Source organism: Xiphophorus maculatus, chromosome 20, assembly GCF_002775205.1.
Source record: "Xiphophorus maculatus strain JP 163 A chromosome 20, X_maculatus-5.0-male, whole genome shotgun sequence".
NCBI lineage: Eukaryota > Metazoa > Chordata > Actinopteri > Cyprinodontiformes > Poeciliidae > Xiphophorus > Xiphophorus maculatus.
In genome coordinates this window covers 30,468,068-30,495,461 of record NC_036462.1, presented here as the reverse complement: position 1 = coordinate 30,495,461, position 27,394 = coordinate 30,468,068, and the positions used below count along the sequence as shown (strand labels likewise).

The window sequence follows — 27,394 nt, the reverse complement described above, 5'->3', positions numbered from 1 at the left end:
TAAGAAACTGAGGAAAGCAGAAATAAACAAACCCTGCAACAACTCAGGATCCTGACAGGCAGGGGTACGGGGTGGAGGATGGGTGGGGTGAGGACGGAAAACTGTCAGTCGGTGGGAAAACGGCTGGTGTTTCCTTCAGTCTCCTCAGAGAAAGCACAGGTGAGTGGGTGTGGCTGCAGAGGTAATGTTCACCGTCTATTTGTTTCCCAGGCGGCATCATCCAATCCCTGTCAACTTAGCGAAACCAATGCTGCAACCTGAGGGTTTGTTATTGGATTTGGATCATTGTAATTACAGCGACGTATCTCGCTGATTGTTGACGGCACGATTGCCATTAATCCTGGATTTGAATTTCTGAGAATGGTTTTGGGAGGCCTTTCTGGAAACTAAATCGTCTCTAGCTGACATCTGCTCGCTGGTTCTGGCTTTTGCACCCAGAGGCGGTGATATGAGAGGTAGCAGTGTACTGTGGTGACACCGGGAAGGTGTTTTTTTTCCCTCTTGGTCATGCAAGCATGAATGTGTGTGGCTTTTCATGGCCAGAGGAGAGGCATGAAAAGCAGCATTTTGAAATGCAGCCAGTTAGATGTCGTCCAGTGGCAACCATGAAAGCTCCTGGAGAAGAGTGAACACTCAGTTTCCCTAGAAACGCCCTTTTTCTCTAGACAGCACACTCTAATTTGACTCCCCTCACACACCCTCCACCCCTTTCCTTTAAATGCTTTGGGGGGAGGACTCCTTTTATAAGGAAAAGAGGAAAGTTTCTATGGAGGGCAAAAAACCGAATGTTTGAAAGGCATATAAGTGTAGACCAGCTGGTGGGCTCCCCAATGACCCAGCAGTTAGCCTACTAAGACTGCCCTACCTAACTTAAAGTATGCAGCCTTTTGGTCAGAGTTGGGTAGTAGTTACTTTTACTCAATTACGTTCATTTCAGTAACTTTTTGGGGGGAAAAAAGGCACTTTTAGGAGTGTTTTTACTATGCTGTACTTTTCACTTTTACTTGAATTTTATTATGAAGTATTTCTGCTCTTACTTGAGTAAAATTTCTGGATTCTCTACCCACTGAATGAAGAACAAACATGTTTTAACCAAAAATGTATCAGACACAGACACACACCTGCAGTTTTTGTTAAAGTTTGATACTGAAAGAAACAGATTTGGAAAAAAAATAATTTTGTGCCTAATTTTTTTTGTTTGTTTGTTTTGTTTATGAATTATTGTCATTTCCATCAGTATAATGCCAAAATTTCCACTTAACTCTATATTTAGGTCCATTTAAATATTTGGTCATTTGATCAGTTACTCAGTACTTGTGCGACTTTTTTTACTAAATACCTTTTTTACTCTTGAGTAATTTCTTGGACGGCTACCTTTTACATTTACTTGAATAAAAATATGTTGAAGTAGCGCTACTCTTACTTGAGCTCAATTTTATACTCAATTGGATACTCAGCTCTGCTTTTGGTTGTGGGGAAAAAACTACATATGTCTGTTATGAATTTTTTTCAACCTGTACTAATGTCATGAAGTAGTGAAAATAAACTTTACTGAACTAGTGGCTTGCAATATTAAATATCTTTGTACTTTGTATCCAGAGTTGGAGCTAGCGGCTCCCATGGGCCATCAAAGCTGATCTCCTGGCAGTTCCTTTGATGGCCTGTTGGAGCCGCTAGCTCCACTACTTTGTTGGGAAGCGATCTCACATTTTCCATGATGATGGACTGGATGACGGGTCCATACCCTGGTCATGGTGCGGATGCCTGTACGTCTTCCTCCTCAGCTCACGGGGAATATCGGGTCGCTCGGTGGGAGGCGGTACAGTGGAGCTACTGAGAGCTAGCATACCTGGTGTAAACAACGGTCACTGTGAATAAAATAAAAAAAGAGGTTAAAAAACAAAACAGAGCTGTCCAGAGGATAGTCATCTGAATTTTGAACAGAATAGTAGTGAGCACAGAAACACATGACAAAATAGATTTAAAAACACAAACAAAATGCATGCTGAAAGCTGAGAGCTGCTGAAACGGGCTGCCAGTTTGAACGGTGCCAGAACACAGAGAACAGACTGGGTCAGATACAGTTCACCATGTTTGGACCTCGCCCTGAAGAACCAGGGTTTCCCACAGAAAACCTGCTAAGCCCTGTGGGGGTCCACCAGCGTCCCAATGGGTTTTTGTTAAAAAAAAGAAAGTTAAAACTTGACAGAAAATAAAAAAATATGACAAGGTAATTATATTTTATGGTGACACATTGTTGACAATACTCAAAGCTGCAGTCTATAAATTTTACAATAATTCTGTTTTTTATTTTTACATACTTGTTACAACTGTCACAGTATGGGATAAGATCTGTTTAAAAAAAAAGGTTGATAATTTTGTTAATAAGCTTACGGTTTCTTTCATTTCCTTGAGAAAATCTTTTCTTTGAGAGAGTTTTTACTTGGTAAATAGTTTATTCTGCTCCATGCATTGTTCACTCTTTATACCCCAGTAAAATAAAATGTACATTTTTGTTTACACTGATATTTAATGGCTACAGAGGACCACATCCACCTGCAAACAGCTAAAATGAAACTCTGCAGTTACATTGGGTATAAACCATTAGATCGTCCTACATCAGAGTTCTGCCTGCAGTTTAACCATATTAACTTATGGAAACAGGAGTGTGAACAGACAATGTGTGTTTTGTTTGGCGTAACATACAAACTTCCAGAAATCTGCAAAACAGTCGAAACACAGAGTTTCTTTACATCTAGACTATAAACCCACCTGTTCAGAGCTGCTTTTGAACCATGATAAATGAAACGCTGACCAACATATTCTGTGTGTATGATTTTTGGTGATGGCACTCGTCAAAATGTGATGTTTGTTCAATTGTTGACTGTATGGTGTTTTCTTTATAATTTTGTAATTTCCTGCTTTCATTATGTGAAGCACCTTGAACCGCCTCGCCGCTACACAAATGAACATGACTGACTGATACTAAAGCTTTATGCTAAACTAGGCAAACTCTAAATGTCTGCTTATGTTATTGTTTATGCCCTATGCCAGCAGTATCATCAGAACGGCCTACATCTACCCCCACACCAGCACAGGCTTATTGCGCTCAATATTGATTACTACAGTAATCCCATGACCTAATACCCAACATAGTAGAGGATAATTAAAACTGGCCTGATTTACATTTGTACCCAGTGAACAAGCACGGTTTATGCAGCTGAAGGCATTAATATGTTTTTGTTTATTTTTGTGGGATTTTTACTGATCCCACCAGTCACCACACCAACTTCACATCTACTATCCATCTTTAAAAGTTATGCATGCTTCATTTTAAATACCACATGTCACTGCTAAGAAGATGCAAGCAGAAAAAGAGCCTATAGAGGAGAACACCTCAGAAACATGATTGAGCAGGTTTGGTTTGGTAGAACTTGCCTGGGCTGAGTCCTGATCTCAAATTGGTAGAAGATCGTTGGGATGAATTAGTGTGAAAACGTGTCCAGTACCAGAACTCAATACTACTCTCCTGGAGGAGTGAGATTGTCTTAGACACACTTCATGAGCTTCTTCCTAAAGGAAGCGAAGCTGTTGTAGCCGCATTAATGTCTTTTAATTAAGAATGGGATGTCATTCAAGTTCATGTGGCAAAATACTATTGGCATTATAGTTTAGCAACACACGTGTTTGGGGAAATTGGTAATTTAGGCTTGAGGGATCTGAACTGAATTAAACCCAGGTTCATATGGTGCCAAACTTTTTGGCTGAAGTGGGTTAAAAGATGAAGCAGAAAACCCAGATTCACTTCCCACCAAATGTATATTTTAGGTATCTGAAGAAAGGAAAACTTGACATTTCTGCAGTTTAATTACAGAGCAGCTTTGCCCGAAGGCACACTCTCGCTGTCGATTTCAAAAAGGACGGCTTGGTAAGCAAGGAAACTGTGGCGTTGTTGGTATGCGTGGCCTCGGGCGTGTGAGGGTTCCAAAGCCACTGGGCAGACAGAAAAAATATTTCAGTAAAAATGAAAAAGGCACTCGAGGTTGCGGAGGTGGTGCTGAGGAAATCAAGAGTAAACCATGATTTGATTGATCTGTCTTTCACACCTATGGGTGAATCACATCTGCTTTCTACATGTAGCTATGTGTAAAAAGTCCTGGGTTAAGGGACACCACTTCAATACTTCTGATGGAATTTTCTCATGTTTTCAAATAAAGTGCTTTTTAATCTATTGGATAATCATCTTCAACCTTGTTTGGTTCCACCAGATGGACCATCATGTGATGTGGTTTTTAACCTTTGTTAGAAACAACTGATTGGTTAAGAAAACATCATATATGCCATTTGCATGAATCGGTTCACATCAGTGCTTTTTTCTTGTTAGTCAAAGCATTTGTGATAAATGTTAAATATAGTTATATTTTAAAAGAAGTTTAGGATACATGCACATCTACAGGCAATCACATATTGCTATGACTTTTTGTCATAATTCCACTGATTGGTTCTGAGCCTAGTTTGGGTCATTTGATTAATATAAAATATGAAGTCCAGTCGCTGAATATGCGAGCTTCATATGCTTATTAATGTGACCGGAAGTGATTTAGTTCTTGCAGAGATTAAACTGAAATCTGGGAGTAGTAGTAGTAGTACTAGTACTAGTAGTTGTTGTTGTTGCTGCATGTTGTTTTTAAAGGTACAGTGCATTTGGAAAGTGTTCACAGCCGCTCACTTTTCCCTCATATTGTCTTTCTGCCTCATTTCTCCTCCAGACTATAAACCTAACATCCCATAATGGTTGTTCATTTTATTTATTTATAGATTTTTGCAATTCCAATAAAAAGAAGACATGCATATAAGTATTCACAACCTTTTGCTAAATCCTTTGTTGATGCCCCTTTGGCACCAAGTACAGTCTCTGCTGATTGAATTTGCTAGAGCCGGTTTTCACCCAGGATGTCTCTGTACATCACTGCTTCCATCTTTACCTTTATGCTATCCTGACTAGTCCACCAGCGACAGGTCCTGTCACTGAAAACCATTTCAACAGCGTGATGCTGCCACCGCTGTGCTTCACTGTATTCACCCAATGAAGAGTTCAGCCATTTTAATATTCACACAGGGAATTTCCTTTTTTCTGCATTAAGAGTCCTACAGTTGCCTTTTGGCATCATATTACATCTTGAGGTCAGAATTGCAGAAAACATGACATAACACTGTCATGAACATGAAGGAGTCTTCATAAATGTCTATGACTGTAGTCATGAAGTTTCATTCAGTAAATAATGACACTTTACTCAATTAATAGTTGACTCTTTTAATGAAAGTTTTAATGCAACTTTACATGTTATTTACCAAATAATGCTAATGCACTTTTAATGGCCTTTTAATACAACTTTCAATGCCACTTTGCATTAAAAATGTCATTATTTACTGACTAACACTTCATGACAACAGTCATAAACATTCATGAAGACTCCTTCATGTTTATAACAGTGTCATGTCAGTCTAATGCACACGCCTTCAAATAAAGTTACTGTTTTCTGAGATGCATTTTAGACTGATTGGTGAAACAGCATTGCGTTGATTAAGACAGGAACTGTAACGTTTTGCAGTTTTAAAACGAAACTGAAAAAAACACAGCAGAGCTCCTTTGCATCTGTTTGAGGTCACTTGTAAACCCGAACACGGTGGATTGTGCAAACTCATCCCTAAAACCGGCGCTTCCTGGACAAACCGTAGCTCTTTCTCAGCATCTTAATAAGATTGGAGGGATAACCTCCGAACAAACAAGCAAACTCAATCACCTGCTGCCGCATCAAGCTCGGATAAGCTCCGCTCAATCCGCCTCGCAGCGGGGAGAGAGGATTTTTAGATGGGAGAACAGCTGTGAGGAGGCTTCCTCCACTCTGTCTTCCACCTAAAGCTTTGGCACGACTCACAAAAAAAAAGAAAAAAAAAAGTTTCTGCAGATAAACTATATCATGTTTTATCACGCACACTTTCTTCACAGGAAATTCAAACTCATTTTGGATGGAGCAAAAAAGTTTGAGCCTGAACTGAACTGGTCTTCTTAACATTGTGTGTGTGCGTGTTTGTGTGTGTGTGTGTGGGGGGGGATAAATGGCCACAGTAGCTTTTAAAGACATGTTTGTTCAATTATCTAACTCTGCATTTTCGCAGGCTTTGACAAAACAAAATGGCAGCGATGGATGGATCTGGAATGGCAGGAAAGGGACACTGAGCGTCCAGAGGTAGGAAACCCAACTCCAGCCTGTAAAACGTGGGCTTTGCTTTATTATTGTTGTGGGAAAAAAGAAAGTTGAATATGAAACGCAAGAGTTTTACTCCAATATATAAAAATAACAATGCGACTTCCTGAATAGTAAAAGATCTTTTTTAATATTATGCTTTAATTGCATGTTTTAGTCTTTGATTGGAATACCCCAACTTGAGTATTTCTCTAAATTTGCATACAGTTTCTTTCTTTGTTTGTTTTTTATCACAGATAGCACACACTAAAAGGGATTGCTGGGGCCATCTGTGCTGCTTTTCAACCTCATAGGTCCTCTAAGATCCGAGGTTCAAACCCCCCAAAAAGCCAAAACGTCAAAAAAAATATTTTTCTAACTGAGTGAGAAATCAGGTGTCAGAAATCACAAACTGAGCTTTAAACAGTCTGCGCTCACAGAAGGATTGGACTCATCTAGAGTTTAGATGTCAAATATTTCGATTTGTCTTCCGTTGCCAAAATCTATGAACCGTTCCTTAAACGCTCTAGTGAATCAGGGGCCAACCTCAGCGCTGTGTTCACAACCATTTGTCGAACTCGCGAAGTAAATACTTGAAGTCTTATGTGTGGAATGCTGTACAATTGCAGGTCAGATTTTTGGTAGCATTTCATTTGGAAGGGGTGTGTATAATACTGACATAACACCTGTTGTAAACATGGAGTTACATAAAAACTGTTGTTAATAAGTGTCATTCGGTAAATAATGACACTTTTAAAGTAATTTTTTAAATGCAACTTTGCATTAAAAGTGTCATTACTTACCGAACGACACGTCATGACAACAGTTGTAAACATTTATGAAGACTCCTTCATGTTGACGACAGGTGTTATGTCATGTTTACAACTGTGTCATGTCAGGCTTGTGCTCAACGCTTCAAGTAAAGTGTTGCCAAATTTTTGGACTGCTAAATGGAATATTTGCAAAAACGATTTGCAAAAAAACACCCAAACAACAACCAGAAGCCTTTTATTCTTCTGTTGTCATAAAGGAGTTTAGTTTTCTTCTTCTGCACAGTCGAATACCCCCACCCACCCTCACGCCCAGCCTGCCCACTTCCCACCACACTCAGCTTGCTATTTAAAGTGGCTGCGGCTGTTCCATACTGCTGCGCCTGTGCCAAACCAGGAGCTGAGGCCGGGCGAACCGAAGCCTCCCTGCTGTGACGTGGAGCTGATTGTTTTCATGCTTGCCTTCCCAGGATCAGTCCCTCTGCCTTTTGTGGTCTTGCTTTTTTTATTTTTTGCCTTCGCTGTGTGGATAGTGTTTTTCCTTTTAGCTGACCTTGGTTACATAAACTAACACTTGATCCCCCCTTCCATGTTTCTTCTCTCTGCTCTCGCCCTCCCCTCTCTTTCCTAATCCACCACTTCGCCAGCCTGCTATCCTTTCAGAGCTCCCCACAAAGTGGAGAATTTTGATTATGCTGTGAAAGTTCAGTCTGGGTGATTTATTCCCAGGCTGCTGGAGCTTAGAGTGGCTGGTGTGAAGGTTCTGCCTTTTCATAACCTTTATTTCAGGGGAAGATATGATTTCAATATAATATGTGGCTGCGTTCCCACAGTAGGCAAATGCGCCCCATATCTGATTTTTTTTTTTCAAGGCAAGCTGAATGACCCAATTCTGATCTTTTCATCCCTCTGCCCCCCCCCAAAACAATAAAACCCAATCTGTGCCACTTCTGTATGTGGAATTAAATCAGATGCATATCCGATTGTTTTCAAAGAGTCTGCTGCCTGAACGATCATGTCGAATTTTGTACGACTTTTAATTCACTGATGTTAAGTCGTAATTCTGCAGCACAAGAAGCCAGACGGAGTACATCTAGATGCAAGCAAATGAAAATGATTATTATGAACTTATGAAAGCAGCACACACACCAGTAATTTTATGTTTCTAGTTTTAATTTGACTTATACAAATTGAGATGTGTTGCACATATTTTTGTGGATGTAAATCAACAATAAAAATCAAAATAACTGATCGTAAAAAAAAAAGAGGCAAAACTGAGACGAGAGATCCAGGGAAACATCAGGATTGCTTAGAAATGAATTTAAGGAAGTGCAACTTCCTTAAATCCGCTAATTACTAGTGTGGATTTGAATGTTGGTGAATTGGTGTGTGATTGTTTGTGTGCACCAGTGGATGTGTTTTGCCGTGCAGAAGCACTTGGAATGGTTTTCGTACGACGTCTGAGCTGGTTCTGAGTTGGTCTATTTTAAAAAAAGAGCTGATTTGCTTCCTCTCGCACCCAAACCGTCGCCATGGCACCATCTCACGGCAACCTTAAGGTCTCCTCTGGCAAATGTTTAATCCTCCTCCTGCTGTATGTTGAATTTCTGTCGACAAGTTTAAACCGGTTATCTCCCTTCATCACTTTATACCACTATCACCAGTCTGGTGTCAAAGTGCAGATTAGACAGAAGCAGATTGTAGAGAGAGTTTTACAATGGCATCGGCTTGGTTGCTTTCCTTAACGATGGTTGTAGACTTGAACTGTAGACTAGGTAGTGTCTGGAAGTAAGATGTGTGTGAGAAAGCCGTTGGCTGCTCTGTGAGGTGACCACGCTCCACCTGACGCAGACAAAACACGCACCCGTCTCCTACGAACAACACTTTGAGGATTTATCATGAGATCAATGTGAAGTCTGTATGGGGCGGGGGATGTAAGATTCTTGTACAAGGTAGCATTTTGCAAAGGATGAGAGCGGATCTTCTACAAGGGTACACTTATTTGAAATAGTAAAAGTCAAAGATAACTTCTTATGCTGTAAAACGCTGCTTAATTTATCTGAGTTTCAGCCTGAGTCATTGTCTGAAACGGTTTCAAATTTACTTTTAGAGGTATCCCTTAACATTCACCATTTCTCTTTACTCCCTCCCTCCCAGTGTCTAACATTACATCAGAACATTACCCAAATGAGATACGTGAACAGCCCGGAGCGGTCGACCTTCCTTATCTCTGGATGCACATTGAGACAAGGTGACTCTTCACGGAGCTAGACAGCCGCTACGCTCACAGCAAGCAGAACAATGTAATCAAATCATGTCGTTTAGCTCTCTGTACCGTTGATCCTTTTAGAACTGCCTTTCTGTGTCTGAACTGCACGAGCAATGGCTGAACTACACATGACTTCCACAAAAGCAACCATCTGAGAGACGACGGTCTGTGTCCTCGTTTCCGTGTCAAAGAAGACATTCGTTTATGACAACCTTTGTAGAGTCTGGTATCTCAGTTGCTGTCTGACCTTCACTTTCCTGGCTCTTTGATGAAAGCATATCTGAGAGAGTCATTGTTTTATCCCCTCCTCACCATGGTGAAAAAAAAAATCTGGCTTTATTAAGTTAGCATCGTCTTGCTACGTGTCTAATACACCAGTATAAGCCAAAACTCCATTGGGTTGTGTTTTGTTTTTTTGGACATCTGACATGACCGTTACAAATCTGAGACATAAAGTTTATGGAATGAGCTTCTATAGTGTTATTCTGCTCATAATGATAACTTAATGCACTGATTGCAGTTTTCTGGCCAATTGGCAATTAAGCTCTTTAAAAAGCCTGACCTGCCAATTCAGATTTGGGCTGATACTGAAACTTGTGTATTTGTCTTGCCTTGTGGTACATGAGCACACATGTGTAGAGTGCAAACCACAACTTTCAAATTTTAAGATGACCTCTCTTCCCGCTAAGTCCCAGCTCCCCTAGAGATGCTGTGGGTTATTTACATTTGCGCTCCTCCTGCTGAATCAACACAAAAGTGCTAATCAAATGTCACAGCAATGACCCAACAATATCCTTCTCATGCTGCGTTGTGCATGCCCTCTGTTTGTGCTGGTGAAGATTTAGTTCTCAAAAACTCTGGTATGCGAGTTGGCATCACAGAGCGGCAATATGTCTCTGACTGAGAAAAACAATGTCCGAGGCCACAGTTAGATTACAGGATCTCACACTGTCTACTGGAGCCGATGAAATTAAATAAATGGGAGTGCAGAAAACCGAAAAATGACATCATATGAGGCGGAAAAGTGGTGAGCACACAATGAAAGGGGAAACCCTTCCTCTGCCCTGAATTTCTAAAAGAAATTGAGGAGCTCTAATTGTGGTCAGTTGAACCAACTCCTCTGACCTTTTCCAGTGTGAAGAAACAGCAGCTCTGCCTCAGAGGACACAAGTCCTCACCCTGCCTCTTAAAGTCTCGCCGTACCTCTCTGTGTATGGGGCTGCATGCAAAAGCTACTTGGGAATTGCAGACAAGCAAGCGTTCCCGTCCTCACTATTATTAGCTCAGCTGAACACACTCCATTCCAGTAAAGCGCCACAGGGGGCGATAAAGTGGTGGCTCCTATACTGTCTACTCGTAAGAAAAGAATCGAAATAATAAGTAGTGAACTTAGGGAATATAAATAGCGATGTTTTTGAACCCTTACTTGCCTTGAGAGATGTAACGTGTAGCTCACTGGGAAGAGAATTTGTTTTTCCAACAGGAAATATAAGTTTTCTATTTCTGGATGCCAGCACATTTAAAATGGAGCACGGAGATGCTACAGCTGTTTTATATATAATCAAACAAAGCTTCTGGGGAGTAATGTTAGGTTTATAAAGTACAGTGATGTTTGTTGATAGTCTCTGGAAGGGTCAGGGTGTGGTTGGGTTCTGTGACTGGAGCTTCACACACACACCACTCACACACACACTTTTCAGTTTGAAGGTATTCTGTCTAGGCCTGTCACTATAACAAATTTTGCTGGACAATAAACTGTCCCAGAAGTTATTGCGATAAGCGACGATATTATTGCTTTGAGACCATTTTCAAGTCATATAATAGTAACGGCAGAATGATGCACGAACGTGTTCTTACATTTATAATAAAACATATAAAACTTTAAATTCTGTTGTACATTTTACTACTGGAACTGGAAGACATTTAAAATATCCCAAATAAATAAACAAAGCAACAAATAAAATGAATTATGAAGTCTATGTAAACAATATTGTCCATCAAAAAATGGCCAGTTGAGACCAAAACACCAGACTGAAGACTTTTTTCATCCAGTTTTTGATAGAAGAAAGATAAATCAAGCAAATGGAAATTATTGAGCTCGTTTTAATTTATCATGCGATTACTTGATTTAATGCTTACTTATTGTGACAGGCCTAATTCTGTCATAAAGACCAAGCAGCCCCACATCATGATCCTGTGGGTTTGTCGTTTCAGGAAAACATCGTCGAAGTGGGATCTCTGATTTCTGACGTTCCATGTCACAATTTCCATCTTGCTTTCAGGATTGCTAAACAAAACACACTGTTTTTATTTACCCCATGTTGCATGCAAAACTATTCAGTAGAAGATAAGTTTGGATGAAAACGGATGTTGGTTCTTCAGCCTGAGAACTTGAGATGGTTTCTAGTAGAGATGGACTGATTCACATGCCTCCAGGCCATCTTTCTAGGAACGTCGATGCATTCTATGAACAAAATGTTCATGACCCTTGATGTCCTTGTTTTGCTGCCTGAGTTGTTCAGGATCTCAGTGTATCACCTTCTACAATAGATGTTTTTTCTTCTGTCCTGATCCTATTGTGATACGCCAGCTCTCCTTTCTGGTCAATTCTCTGAAACACAACAAGGGCAGAAGAAAACGGGGAATGCTCTTCTTGCTGCTAACATGCTTTATTTTCCTTTCTCTGGATAAAAGTGAGGTTCTGAGCCTTCAGCTTGCTGACGGTTAACATGTCGCTGCAGGCAATAGGAAAACATTCCCCTTTGTAGTTTCTGCACCTGTGCTTAACCAACTGGCAGCTAAACATTAATTTGCCTGAATAAACAGAGACTGATCCTCTTTAAAAAAAAAAAAAAGGAGTTGTTAGAAATTGTGCGAAGCTCGGATTTCAGCTAAAAGGCACAGCGGTACGCAAAAATCCAAATTTATTCACAAATGTATTGCCGCCTTTCCCAGAAGTGTCCTCCACCCCCACCTGGTGTAACGAACCACCTGATGCGTCACTAACTGAACCAGCAAGCAGCGAATGGGGGCAGGGAGAGTCCGCTGTTTCTTAATGTAGCTGTTCTTCCTTTGAAACTTGAAAAGATCGTGCGGAGAAATGTTCACACTGTTTAATTAAAGCAACCTCAGCACGCACCAGATGTGGGCAGAGTACTTAAGAGGAGCACTGCTTACATACTTTTACTCAAAGAAAAGGAAAAAGTAGTAGTATGTTTAAACAATGCATCATCAGATGGACCAAAATAAAGTTAAGTGGAACTTTTGGTGTGTTAAGGACGAAAATAACAATAATTCATATAAGTGACATAAAATCCAAATCAGTTTTTGTTTTCAATAAAACTAATTTATGAAACTTTAACAAAAACTGCAGCTGTGTGTCTGTGTCTGGTGAATCTTTGGTTAAAACATGTTTGCTCTTCATTCAGTGGGTCGAGAATCCAGAAATTTTACTCAAATAAGACAAGTGATACTTTATACTAAAATTATTCAAGTAATTTTACTATAAAATTTTTCATAGTAAAAATTTCAAAAATGTTTCTCAAGTAAATGTAATTGAGTAAATGTAACTAGTTACTATCAAACTCTGGCGCACACAGCGTCTTCCCAGCCTACCTTTTCCTGCTGGTTCAGGTATGGGGTCCACGTCAAATGGAACCACTGATGCGTTTCGATTGCTCCACAACGGTTGTAAGTCAAACCTCCGATCTCCTGATTATGTCCCAAATACATCCACCAGAAATGCATGTTTGTCACCATTTCATTCTCTCCTGTGGGGAGGTATTCACGGCACATCGTCTCATGTTCTAGCCTCATTCTTTTCACTCAAAACTCCCCACACAGCAACCCATAAAGACCAAGTGAACACATTCATTTTTTATTTTTATTGTTTTCTACAAATATAATACAAATGTTTTTAAAAATCCCATCTGCAGAAGTATTCACAGTATCTGCCATTAAGGTTAAAATTGAGCTGAGGTTCATCGTCTCATCGTTTTCTTTCCATCTGTGGTGAATCCAGCTGATTGGACAGGCTATTGAAAAGCTAACATCTGTCTATATGAGGCCAGAACACAAAGTAAGCATTAAGTCACAGGAATCGTCTGTAACTGCAGACAGGATTGTTTCAAGGCGCAACTCTGGGAAAAGTTTCAGCTGCTTTGGAGGTCCCAAAGAACCCAGTGGGTTCCATCATCTGTATGTGCCCAGAGGAAGGTCCGCTTGGAGGTTTCCAAAAACTCCACTCCACCCCTGATTCATCATTGTCACTTATTTAATTATGTTAAATAATCCTACAGAAGACCACTGCCAATTCGAGGATTTTTTTGAGGAACATAACTCAACCCTTCTACTGATACACTGATTTTATTCTGTGCTTGTCATGCTATTATCTATGTGTTGTACTACTTTGATCCTGGGTCATGCATGCTGTTGTTTGGAGGTAATTATTTTTATGATTGAAGTTTTTATTCCAGAATCTCGTTAGTTTTTTATTCGTCTTTGCCGCCCTGTTAAAAGAACTCCAGCCGAGCTCCTTCGTATACTTTTTCGGCTTACTTGTATCGCCTCTGCATGTTCAGAAACAAACCTGCTTCCATAAGCAACACACCCCTGATGTTTTATGAAAGCAACTCTATGGAAAAGCAGCATTAAGCTGGCCGGACCACAAAGGGACTCTTTGTGCTCCCGTGGGTTTTTACACACACCCTTCAGAGAGGGGCAGACAACACAGCAACGCCAGACTAACATTTACCCTTCACTCCCTGCACTGCCCTTGTTATTGCCCTGGCAGACACAGAAAGGAGCCTTTATTTACGTCTATATGCGTATGCGTCTTCTGTAAGTGTGTGTACTCTCGGGCAGGCTTTTCACGAGAGCATGCTGCTATCTCCATTGTGTTAAAATTACCTATTCCGGACTGAACGGCGGAAAGGAGCTTTGGTCCGGTCGTACGTTTGCAGCAGCAGCTGACCATTTATCAGAAAGAGGCCGGTGTTGTGAGGGAAAAGAGGATTAGAGCTCCGAGCTTCTGCAGGTGAAAGACAGAAAGCGTGGCTTTACATTCCTGAACTGTACAATGAGTGCAGGACATTCATATGCTGAGTGGAAATTTATACTACATAGTACTGGGGGCAATTATTCACCACCTTGCAGATTCAGCGTTTTTACTTTTTGTCAAATGTCATTTTCAAATTGAAATAAAGATGACTGGAATAATAATGTTTTCAAATGGTGATGTTTAAGAGGAAAGAGCTAACTAGACCAACCTGGCTGTGTGTGAGAGAGGAACTGGTTGTGACATCAACTAGAAATGAGTTCCTTAAGGTCGTACCACGGCATCTTCAAAGGATGCCTTGACTAGGCCACACTAAACCTCTGCTCAACAATGATTAGCAGTTTTCCCCTATCAAAATGCACAAGAGGCAAACTGGAATGCTTTTAGCTAACCCAAAATGAACTAACACCAGCGAGATCCTCCAGTTTTTCTTTGTGCTTCACACAAGATCAAACCCTGAATTTAAAACCTTTCAAGCACCACACTTGGTCCTTAGACACCCACCACTTTCTGTTTGTTTGAGTTTTCTCTCTCTGTCTTTGCTTTCTTTCTACCAGTTCCACACTAACTTTCTTTATCTAAGGTGTCGAAATTGGCTCTTCTTAACGTAGTCATGTAACAAAAGTTACTTCATTATGTTCACAGGGAGGCGTCATTCCTCCCCTTAGTCACTGGCTGAAGTATTTGGACAGAACTCTGTCCGATGACTTGTTTGATTAGTCAGAAGTTTACTGATATGCTTTATGCAGAAATGGCATTGGATAGCCATGTCGATCTTTCACTTCAATTAGTCTGCCTCCACTTGCTAGTTATTGTGTCTTGATGACATGAATACTTTTGATGAGTGTTTATCATGTACATTTGTACTTAAAAGATTGTCAAAGGACAAAAAAACTCCTGGATGGAAATTTTGCAGTTGTCTGCATAAAGGTGTGGCTCTCTCTTTGCGGCCGCTTCCTGCTGCTTTGGGCGTGACGTACACTGAAGCAGGAGGCGTGTCCCCGGGTGGTCTGCGCCGTGGGTGTGAATATGTTTGACCGTGAGTCAACGGTTCATCTTCGGGTGAATTATGGAAGGGCCGTAAGTCCATCAGGGTGACTGGCCACTGTCCCACACTTCCAGATACTTTCTTGTCCCATTTCCAAAAGGGGAATTTTTATTCTCAGCGACACAAAGTGCCTGTTAGCTTTCGTTGTCTGAAATACCTGGAAAAAGTGAAAACTTTTTGTATACTGATACCAAAAGTAATATAATACTGTTATTCACTGCACAGATGGAAAAGGGAAGCAATAAAATAAAAACTGCATCTGAGCTTTCTCCTTGTACTTTGTCTGTGAAAAACCTCTGGCTTTATTCTGATAATGTGTGCATAGTTCTGCTTCCCATAATGAGCATGTCAAAACACAGGCTATAATTTGCCTGTGAGGACATTGCCTCATGAAAGCCTAAATATGCACCAGGATAAGTGGGTGTGTGTGTGTGTGTGTGTGTGTGGATGCACACACATTCAGACACACTTATTCTCCCACTCCCATCCCATCACTTCACTGTTTTCATGAGCTTGAAGGTCCAGAAAAGTTCTCAGACTTTAACTTTTCTTGTTTGATCAGAAAGCTTTCCACTCTGGCTGGACTAAAGTTTGCCTTCAGGCCTTGTCTGACTTAGTCTCTCTAATTTTGTTAAGTAAAAAATGTCAAAAATATTTAAACATCTACCAGAATTTACTCTGTAGATGGTTTATTAGAAACAGTGAAATTAACTCGGATCTGGATGAGTGTCCTACCAACTGAACCGCCCATAAATGCAGGAACTGACAGCCTGCACCAGCCAGCTAGTCCTCCAAGTCTTCTTTAATCCCACGCTGCATGGGCACAAGATGGCCAACAATCTGGAAACACATTTGGTCCAACAAGGCTAGAAGCATACAGCTGTGGCCACAACTATTCTAAGATCTCCTGTGGGCAGTACAAGAGCTGGTGGAACACAGCGAACCAGTGTCGGAGGTTGTGTTTAGTCAATTTGCCACAGGATAACTGCCAACACGCCTACTGGGGCCAATGGGGGATCAGAAGAGCTTTTGACTTCAAAGACCAGTCCTATTTATTCCTTTATGTTCTTCTTGTTTAATGTACTGACAATTTTTAACAATCGTCATTGAGTAATAGGTGTACTTGACCACATTCAGAAGGAAAACTGACAGCCAAAGTTTCAAGTTTAATGATAGTTGCTGTCAGAATCTATATTTCTGGCGCAGATGCAATCCGAGAAAAAATCCGATGTGATTGTCTCTCACTCAACCTAGGACTGGATCTATGTCAAGATCCATTCAACGTGTTCTGATCAGAAATCCAAACATTTAACCACAGTTCTACTTCATTCCTACTGACCATCAGAGGCGGTGCTTCAAGCACTGAATGATCGTTCTTGTGCATGTGCTAGTTGAGTTTTAATCATAACAGTCACCTGTGACCTGTCGGTGACCCATCTGACTCTGTGTAGTCACATGATCCTTGGCTCTCAATCCCTTTTATTCTTCTCACATGCAGATGTATTGACTGCAGGTGTGGTAATGCAAAGCTGGTAGCATCTGTGTTTACCACCGTTTTTTTATCTGCTGGTTACTAGTAGCCTCGTGATTGAGTAGGAGCTGCACAGCAAAGCCAGTTGCCACCGGAACAGACAACGTGTGGAAAGCGGCCTACTGGGGCTGCATCTTCGGTCACGGCAAAGCGGGCCAGACGAACCAGTTTGAGGAAGTTATCCATAAGAGTGGATCATCTCACTACTAACTTGCCCCAATGAAGGCCCTCCTCCAAGCTGATGTCAGGCTGATGGTGGTCGCAGTGTGGCTCTCCTTTCTGAGCACGATGGAGCATCGGTCAACGGTGACGATTTCGTTTCAGTGGCAGCCTCTGGTACCTATTTCTTTGAGAACCTTCCGGAGATGGACTCCAGGGCCCCTGGTTCTGACTTCAATGCCCCCCAGGAGGATGCTGGGGGGTCAGTTACAGCCACAATCAGAATTGGTCTTGCTCTTTTGCAGCTAGATGTTTGGCGGGCCCAGTCTCAGTTTCTAGCTCTTTCTTTCTGTACAGTAAGTCTGACTCTGCTTTTGTGGATCCTCCCTCAGAGGAGTACATACGGGAACTGCATGCCCGTTGGTCGGACACCAAGGCTTTTTCACATTTGATGACAGATGGCAGGGCCCTGTCTGCCATGCAGGAGCTTCCCAGAGTTGGCTTGGGGCAGATGCCAGCTGTGGAACCAGGCATTACCTCTCTTCTTATCCCGCCGGATGAGGCTTTGTGGCCTAATGCCTGTTGTCCGTGGCCTTAGCATTGTATTACGGATGACCTTCTCTGCCATGAGACTCCGGAGCCTGCAATGATCAGACTGGGAATTTCCTCTCCCATCTGATGCTGGCCTTGTCCTCCTCTTTGGAATTTGTTCCACTTGACCACAAAGGCCTGGTTCATCTGTCTCTGTAGGCCTTTGATCTTTTGACCAGGGAGCTTGGACATATGCTGTTCTCACTTGTCTATGCTTTCTGCCAGGTCTGGCTGGCGCAGTCACCACTTACTGAGCCTTGTAGGAGAACCCTACAGGCCCTTCCTGTGCTTCGGATAGAAGTATTTGGCTTTTTAATCGTATAGCCCAGGCCTCTCAAATGAGGTAGCAGCTAGTAGGGCTTCACAAACATATAAACATAAAATTCTTTTTGAACTTTTTGGTCACATCTGGCTCATAATTTATCTTTATGATGGATTTCAATGAAGGATGTACGGGACTGCTACAGTGTACAACTCAAACTTTTTGAAAATTATGCTTCTCCCTAAACAGCTTCTGCTCATGTGCTCAATTTTTATTGGCTCTTCACATATTTTACATCAAAACATAGGAATTCATGTGTGGATTCAGAAAATGTAACGCTCATAGATGTGGGACTTGCAGTTTTCTTGCAAATCGGGCCACATTGGAAATAGGACGCTATATTGTAAGTGAGAAAAGACGCTCAGTAAAACTTTCTTTGTAACATCATGTCATAGCGACACAAACTTTGACATAATTTCAGTTTGAACCTTCCTGACGTGAACTATTTATTTATTTTTTTCATACCGATTACAGCTTTGCCATAAATTGAACCTGTTCCAGAGTTGTAAATCTGATTTTTGTTAAATTACGGCCTTATAGTTTCATGATGGCATGACTCCACTGACCCCTCCATTATGATTAAGCATTCTTATTGAGCTTCACCTGATATTCTTTGCTTTGATTATACCAGTACTATTGAAATATTGGAGCACATCTCCCTAGGGGAATAAGGTAACCCCCTGCGAGAGGCACAGGGACTTTTTAGTATCTTCATTGTGTTTATGTTTCAACGATAAGGAAGCCTCCAGTCGCTAGGACGCAGCAATGCTCAAGTGATTACACTGGGCTGCCTGCTCAACCCAGTAGACGTAGCCTACACAGGTGCAGCATTGTGCAGATGGTGGAGAGGAGATGGAGACGGTGCCAGAAGAGAGTAAAGCTGGAAGCCTTTGGGTTGACTGTGAATGGAAAATGTTATATACCTTTCATCTTGTCCCCTTACCTCAAATAGAAGCAATATTGCAAGCAGGATACTATAGAACCTAAATCTAATTTCAATCATTTTTCAACTGTATTATTGTATTTCTTTCTTAAAAGTAATGTTAACCCAAAGAGCAGCAATAACAACAAAATCCTGCAGCCAAACTTCTTCAAAAGTACCAACCTGCCTTTTACCCCGTTCTGGTCTGAACAATCCAGGAAGTGAGCAGGGAATAAAGATGCTGCAGAGGGAGGAAACACATGAGCTCTGCTGGTCGGAAGTCAGAAGACAGAGACGGACCACAAGTCCTGTGGATCTGTTCTGTCAGGAGTCCAGGCCCAGCCGGCCACACCAGCGCGATCGCTTTAGGACCATAAAGTTTAAGAGATGTGGGAATTTCCTACCCACTCGGAGGTGAGCGGCTCTCCTCAAACCTCTGAAACTTGTGAAGGAGCAGCTCACAGGCATGACAGCGGCACGGCTAACACTTGGTTCTCCTTGTGTTTTGGTCATGTTTTCTGAACAGATCCCAGGATGGCTGTTTTCCACTTCCTCCTCCTCCTCCTCTTCATCAGCTGGGTAAAAACGGTTGCCGTTCAGATGAGCAGCAGTTGTTCAGCATGGCTCTATAAATAAGTCGTTGTCAGCCATCCAGCAGCGCCTGTCCAGCTCCAACAGATTGACTGATGCTGCAGCCGCACCAGCTCAGCGTTGGCATGGCAACGCCTGCTAATACCTTTAAACATGGCAATGGGGCCGGGTGGCGTAAAAAGTTTATCTCTAGCTCCTAACTATACGCTGCACTGTAAACTTCCCATGTGTTCTCATATGCAGATGTCAGAAATTGATACCTCACTAATCCACTAGTGGATCATTTCTTTATCATTAAGTGATTGGTTTTGGATCCTTGAACACTAACCTAATTGTTTTTATATATCTCTGCTCTGGGGTCAAATGTCGGGCTGAGCAGCTCAAAAATACTAACTATTGCTTTAATGCCATCTTTACTCCTCTGACGTGGCTTTGGAGCTGTAACTTGAAGCTGTGTACCTTTGTGCTTGAGGACTGTTCCTCTGGTGCACCTCTCATTCTGGTGCCGTTCCTGCTGTGAAGCAGCAGTGTTTTCAGTGCCGCTTCAGGAGAGGGACTGGAGGGATTGAAGTAACATTTTAAGCATTCTCACACTCAAAGCTTTGTTGTTCGGTGACCCAAATATCAATCAGTTCTGGTATTAAAGGCTGTTTTGCATCTATGTTTCACCATAGCAAGCCTAAATGAACAATAATACAGAGACTGAGCATATTTCAAATATTGTGGTCTGTTTCAATAATGGTCCCATAAATTACCAATAATTTCTTTAGGATCAATCAAGATTTGAGTTTGTTCTACAAAAAAACCCCTAGCTCTTCTTACCTGTAGCATTTTGAGCGATGTCATTTGTGTTTAAGCTTCTGCTGTCATGAGACTCTGATTGGCTAAATATACTGTAATGCTATAATGCAAGTTCTCAGCCCTTTAAATATCTTACACAAAAACTATTTCTAATTCTATTGCACACACTGGTGCTCCAACAATGTACAGTGCAGCCATGGAGGATGGTTTCAGTTCCCAGAGTCTGTGCTGAAGACCATGGATTCTCTGGTTCTCTACAGCATCGCACTGATTGTATCTGCATCTACCTTGCTCATTCAGTTTTTCTTGAAACATTGTTTTTTTCTATTTCTATGGAAAAGTGGCACTCTCAATTTCAGAGTGCATTGTATTGTCCTTTAACATTTGAGCAGTTCTTGACGCTCATCGCAGCACTTCAGGTAAAGTCCGGCATTGAGGCCTCCTGCTGTGCTGACCGTGGGAGCTGTAATATGATGGCTCAGGACGGATTTTAATGCCGTTGTTGTTTTTCACCTCGTTTACTACCAATCAGAAGAACCTGCATGCTTGTTGGAACCACGACTGGTAGCTTTCCATACTAGCGCAGCAGCTGTCATCTCGGGGTCCTCCCTCCTTCTCTCCAACTCCATAAAACTTCAACCCAAGCTTGTAGCTATTGTTTTTGTCGTTGCAGAGCCTTAGCTTAAGCACACAGTGTTAGCCCAGATACTACTGTAGCAGTGACAGGTCCCCTGTGACTGCCTAATTCAATTCAGCTCATTTAGAGCAATTTGCAACAAATAGTCAGTTCAATTCCATCTTGCATATGTTCCAGCTGATCAGTTATCAAACTGGGCAGTCGGGTTAAACAGGGGTTCTGTCTGAGGAAACCCTGCAGATTGCACAAAGTCCTGACTTGCGGCCTTTTCTCCTCTTGGACCGGCATGTAGCCACCGCCGTCAGCTGAGTGGCGTTGTGTCTAATGGTTAAGTAGTGACGCTAACAGCTGCTGCGGTTCAGCACGTCTATGTGGAGCAGAAAGCGCAGGAGGGTGATTACTAGTGTCTGTGTAACTGTACACCATGGGCTGTCACAGCTACTGAAGCATAAACTCTGTTTGTTGATAAAAGGACTGATTGGAAATGTCTGTGTTTACTTATGGCCACATTGTGTGTGTGGGTGTGTGTGTGGCAGCTTTCCCTCTACAACAAGGACTAGGGCCCTTCATGGGATTATATATGTACCCTGTAATGTTGCTAATTAGAAATTCCCCCCCACTCATTCTGAGTGGGTGTTGAATTGTGGGTAATTAATGGCTCCCTCATCCTCCTCTTCCTTCACTACCTCTCCCTCTCTGTGGTTCCTTTTCAGGAGTCACATTCCATCAGTGCTCGGTGACCTCTGGATCCTGCTGCCACTTGTTTCTATGGGTTCTGAAAAAGTTCTTAATGTCTTTATGACCATTACTCTGCCGAGTGTTTGGCTCTTTGGCCGTTGTCGGTCACCCTCCCCGAAGATGTTCTCGTTTGTCTGTCAATTTGAGGGAAAGCTGAAAGAGCCTGACCCGGTGGAGTCGGTGAAGTGGATGATGCCTCGGTTTAATGTGCCTCCCAGGAATGCTTGTTAGTGTCGTTTGGCAGATTTCTGCTCGACATTACGCTGCTGGTCAAACCTGTCTGCCACCGAGTGCATGGAGCTACACTTTACAGCTGGAAGCTTGAAGGGAAGGCGTCTGAAACTGGAGTCATTTTACAGGGACATGTCCCCCAGGATGTACTGTGTGTCTAGTGTTTCTCTAAAATTCCCAGATCCCGTTTCAACAACATACATGCGTTCAGTGGCACTGAAAAGTTTTTTGTTTATTTTTTAATTTCAGGTTTTTGTCACTTTAAAAAGGGAAGCCAATATAAGTACTTTTGGAAGTCTTTCTAAATACAATGTGGCATTTATCCTGTTAAATGTCAAAATGACCTGAAAATGCATTCTCACCTTTCCAGGTGGCTTAACGTCACCTTCTCTAAACTTTTGAACAGACATGTCCAACAGATTGACTCCTGGATCCACCAGTAAATGTTCTGTTTTAATCAAAACCAGTCTTTCGACGATCCTGCTGTTCATGTTTTGACATCAAGAGGCCCAGGTGACACTTAGCAAGTGATTAACAGCACCGTGCCATGGTGGGGCTTCAAACGGGATGCTGAGCTTAGTGTCAGAGTGTCATCAGTAGTTTTGAGTTTCTGTTTGAGGTGGAATTATGTGCCGTAACCAAGCACTTTGGTTAAGTCGCTGCTATTTTTTCCCCTGAGCTGCACTGAAATATGTATATGTCTTAAGTTTGTATTCTGTGGGCTGTAAAAGGAGGTTATAGAAGAATAGTTTTAAAATACAGAGAGATGCTTAGATACTGTTCTCTTTAACTTGAAGGTATCTTGTTAGCTTGAGCTTGTTAGCTTGTAGCTAACAAGATCCTGCCTCCTTCAGGGCGATTGTTTCTGTTCTCTCTTGATCGAACAGACTGCTCCCGTTTGAGTCTCTGTCTTTGGACAGAAGTAAAACCAGCGCTCTCCTAACCGAACCTCTCTCTGCTTGCTGGTGTTTTCTGCTTTAACCTGTGGTAATCTGTCATAAAAACAGTGCGTGATCACTGTGATGCCTTCACCCGTTTTGTTCGTAGATTTTACTCCACAACTAATAGAGGCCACCGCAGGCTGTTTCTGACCCCTGACCTCAAGAAGGACAATAGATCTTTTTTTTTTCACGCACGAAAAGAAAGTTTTAGCTCAGTTGTTGAAACGGGCAGTAGATGTGTGAAGTAGAGCACATCTGCAAGCAAGACCTTTGTTGAAGTTTGGGGGCAAAGTTGAAAGAATGCCCTCTGAAAGTTAAAATCCTTTTTAAAGATCCATGCTCCTGATGCTGGGTTACAGTTCTACAGCTCCATAATATTCAGGTAATTAGTACCTGAATATTTGTTTTTCATTCTTTTGAAAATCCTTTCCAACTTCCTTTCATTCCAAACTACTTGGTTTGATTGTTTGGGGAAAGTCCTCGTGTAAATTAACTTTCCAGTCAGGCTCCTCTCTGCTTTCTCAGCTTCTACTCTTTCTTGCAATCAAACAGCCAATCCTGTGAGTCTCCGGAGTTTGGACCCTGCTGTCAGAAGAGGCATCCTCTGACGACAGATGTTAATACCTCTTCCAAAAGGATCAAAGGAACCTTCCTGTTTAGATTTCATTATTTTGGAATGTTGTCTAGTAATCAAGAGGCTCCAGCTCCCTGTCTTTGCTCATGCAGCGATTGGACGCTCATGTACTTTTCAGGGGTTTTTTGGACGGGGTTTGGGGAGACGGGGGCCTTTGGCCTCTTGCCGAGCTGTTACCCTGATTCCCACATTCAGAAGATTTACCCCAACAAAGCAGGCATTCTAATGCCCTGTGTGGCAGAGAAAGGGCTCTGTGCATGTGTGTCTGGGTGCGTGCGTGTGCGTGTGTGTGTGTTGAATGAGTGAGCTCTCCACTGCTGGAATGAATGGTGTCCTTTTCAGACATTTTTTTCAACTTTTGTCCAGCTCCTCATCCTATGAGCTCCCAGCAGATCTGCCTGAACTTGTAAGAGATCCATGTTGCAAGTGATGGAATGCTGAAAGGCAAAGGAAATCACGTTGGGAAAGTTGGAAACTGGGGGTGGGGAATGATGTGCTCTATGTGTCTAGTTTAGATAGAAAAGGAGAATTTAGTGCAATTTAGCTGTCACAGCCATTCACCATTCTGAGCCGTTTCCCTGCGTGAACATGAAACCGCACACTTACGTGTCAAAACAGAGAGGATCTCCTCAGCTTCCCTTCCTAATCTTCTAATTTACTTCTTCTTCTTTTCCAGGGATACCAAGGCTATAATTTAGTTTGCAACTAATACCCATTCAGTGGGAGCATTTCACACAGTTTCTGCAGGTCATATCAACTGAAATTTATGACCTTTTTAATAGGGGTGCACCGATTTATCGGCCAGCCGATTTATTGGTGCCGATTTCCTTTATTTTGGGAGATCGGTGATTAGCTCCCAAAATAAGAGGAGCCTATCTTATACCCTGATCTTATCTACCTCCACAAAGGTCTAAAAATCAGCCACTGTCCTCTTCTGTTCTCCCGTGAGAAAGGTTTGACTGACACACCAGCCCACCAGGTCATGTCTGCATGTTTCCACTTAACAATAGTCACTCCTCTGTTGACAACTCAGTAACTTTCTTGCTGTATTTAGCGACATTTCAGACACAAAAATTGGTATTGGGCAAATTCAGAATCAGCAGGTCAGACTTTTTAAAGATTGGCAATTGGTGAACGGCCAGAAAACTGCAACCGGTGCATCTGTACAACTTCCCTATAAATTTTAATGCCATTTCTCCACAGTAAAATTAAAACCATCTGAAAAAGACAGATTCATAATCTCTTGATGAAATGAGAGAATCTTTTCCACCTCTCAGTTTTCTTGTTTTTACCGAACACAACCAAATTAAACATCCAGAAGAATGTGTGTGTGAGGGGGGGCGTGGGTGTGTGTGTGAGGGTGTGGGGATTCTTATATCCTTGTTGGGACCTATTTCTGTCTACAATGTGGGGTTGTGGGGACCACTGCTCCTTGTGGGGAAATGCTGTTTGTGGGTTATGATTAGGTTTAGGACTAAGGTGTGAGTTGACCTTTGGTTAAAGTTAGGGGTAGGGTAAGGGTTAGGCTGTAGAAAATGAAAGGAAGTCAATGTAAAGTTCCTACAAATACAAAAACACGACTGCATGTGCGTGTGAAGGTGTGCAGCAATAACGGCGCACAACAGCGGCGTAATTGGCGATCAGCCAGAAAACTGCAACCGGTGCACCAATTTTTTTTTAAGACTATTATGAATGACATTTAATACTTATATCACAAAAGAAATGTGTGTACTAGATAGTTTGTCATTTGCCGAGCAGCTGCATGTTCATGATCTGAGTGTGTGTGCTTTAACACATCCCAGGCCCTGTCTAAAGGGTCACCTTCCCACCATGCAGTTCCTCTGCAGAGAGCTGGAAATGCAATGCTTTGAACCGTCAGAGTGAAGTGTGTTAAGCTTGGTTCACACAACTAGATAGTTATGCTGACTTTTTGACCCGATCTCCCCCATCTGACAATCTGAAGGACCCCCCCCCCCCATTATGGTGATGGCTCTAAAAATAATCGTAAGAGATCTTCCATTGACTTGTGTTCAGAGTGACCTAGCATGCTCAGACCAGATCTGAGATGGGACTGCTCCCATCTCAATCAGGGACATTCAACATGTTGGATCGTCTTGGCCTGATATCGTGTGTGGTGTTCCCCCATGAGGACGAATGGGAACGCAGCCTGTTGAATGTGACATGTGGGCAATCAGAAAGCGAGGAGACGGGACCACAGAAATAGTACAGAAGATAAAAAAACTGCACTGCCAATGTGCAGTTTTTTTGCTAACAATAGTCCACAAACTATCTGTTGGCTTCTTCCTTGTTTTTTTTTTTTTACTTACTCTGAACTCACGTTTGATCTCAAGCAGCTTAGCGAGATTTCCCATCTGACAACTGAACATTCTTGATTGAAATCTCTGTGTGATGTGTCGTCTTTGCTGTTTGGCTTTACCAAACCTCTTGTCTTAATGGCTTCTTTAGCAGCATGTGTGTGTGGTCTCTCAAGTTTTAGACGACTATAAAATCTTGCAGTCATTTCTTATAATCCTGCTTCGTAATGTGAGTGTCCATGTCTCTTTATACTCTCGTTTGTGAATAAGGGAGACATCCCTCATTGTTTGCTTTGGATGAGTTCCACATGTAAGACAGATGTGTGTTAAATTCAATTCAGTCTTTTTCTAGAGCAGCAGTTTTACAATTAATGCCTCGAGAAACTTCAACAACAGCTGAAATAACAGCAAATAATACAGGTTGGAGAGAAGGAAGAGGAAGATTGAGGAAAGTGGTTAGTTTTCCTTCCTCTCCAGTAGTCTAAGCCTATAGCAGCATGAACGACTACAAAGATGGCTCCAGATAATCTCATCCAGAGCTGATGTGCTTGAAGAAGTATCATGGGAAACTGTGTTTTTGGTTGTTGTAGTGTCCTGCCCCTTCTCGACTTAAAATCCTGTCTGAACAGGGTATGAAAATTCTATGAATGAAGTCCAGGGGGAAAAAAAACCTGAAGTAGTTTAAACATGATGAGCTCAGGGCTCGCACCCCCAGTGTAGGCTGACATAACTCTGGGTTTTGGTTGTGAATCACAGCTTGTTTATGAACTGAGACCTCTGATTCATCTTGTTTTTCCTTGTGCTGCAGGTGCTATCCAGAAGGATGCGTTTATGACCCGAGCCTGAGCATCTGGGAGGTCAAGAGGTAACATACCTCTGTAAAGCACCACTGGAAACAAATGGTGAGATTGTTGTGTAGAAAGAGGGAATTTTAAGTTTGCAAAGTTTATCCGATGCTGTTTAACTGATTAAAGTCTAATTTTTCTTAATTATTTTCCTGATTAAAGATCAAAAGGTTTACTTTCCTGTTGATGATCAATGTGTGATTAATCTATTTAACAAACTGAAACCATCAAACACTGCAAAAAACACATCTTACCAAGTATTTTTGGCCCAGTTTCTGAAGTAAATATCTTAGTACACTTGAAATAACACACAATTAACTTGCAAATAACTTCTCAGCTAGATATATGAGCTTGTTTTAAGTCAATAATTTCTTAATATTTTTGGAAAAGTTCTAGTTCCATTGGCAGATTATTTCACTAAAAACATGGGGGAAAAAGTCTTGTTGTAAGTGAAATAATCTGCCAATGGAACAAGTTTTTCATCAATATTAAGGAATTATTTACCTAAAACAAGCTCATATTTCTTGCCAAAAAGTTAATTGTAAGTTAATTTTATCTTAGTTCAAGTGCACTAAAATATTTGCACTAGAAACTGATCAATGAGAATTTGTGTTTTTGCAGTGAACCGGGCATACCTTCAACTACTAACATAATTACATGCAGAGTTTTAAACCAGAACCAATAAAATGCTAAAGGACAAGCCATAAGTCCTGTAGTGTCAGAGGTCACATCCTTGGCGAACCCC

At 41.7% G+C, this 27,394-nt stretch overlaps 1 protein-coding gene across 4 annotated transcripts in view; it reads left to right on the top strand.

Moving 5' to 3' along the window:
- The window catches only part of LOC102226319 (plexin-B1-like), a 73,354-nt gene that overhangs the window by 13,840 nt on the left and 32,120 nt on the right, over positions 1-27,394 (top strand). For 3 of the 4 annotated variants that reach the window (XM_023324739.1, XM_014470491.2, XM_023324741.1), the window contains exons 2-3: positions 6,181-6,251; positions 26,613-26,706. The gene's annotated coding sequence lies outside the window, so the exon portion shown is untranslated. The remainder of the gene's footprint in view (positions 1-6,180; positions 6,252-26,612; positions 26,707-27,394) is intronic. The other variant, XM_023324740.1, reaches the window with a different exon arrangement.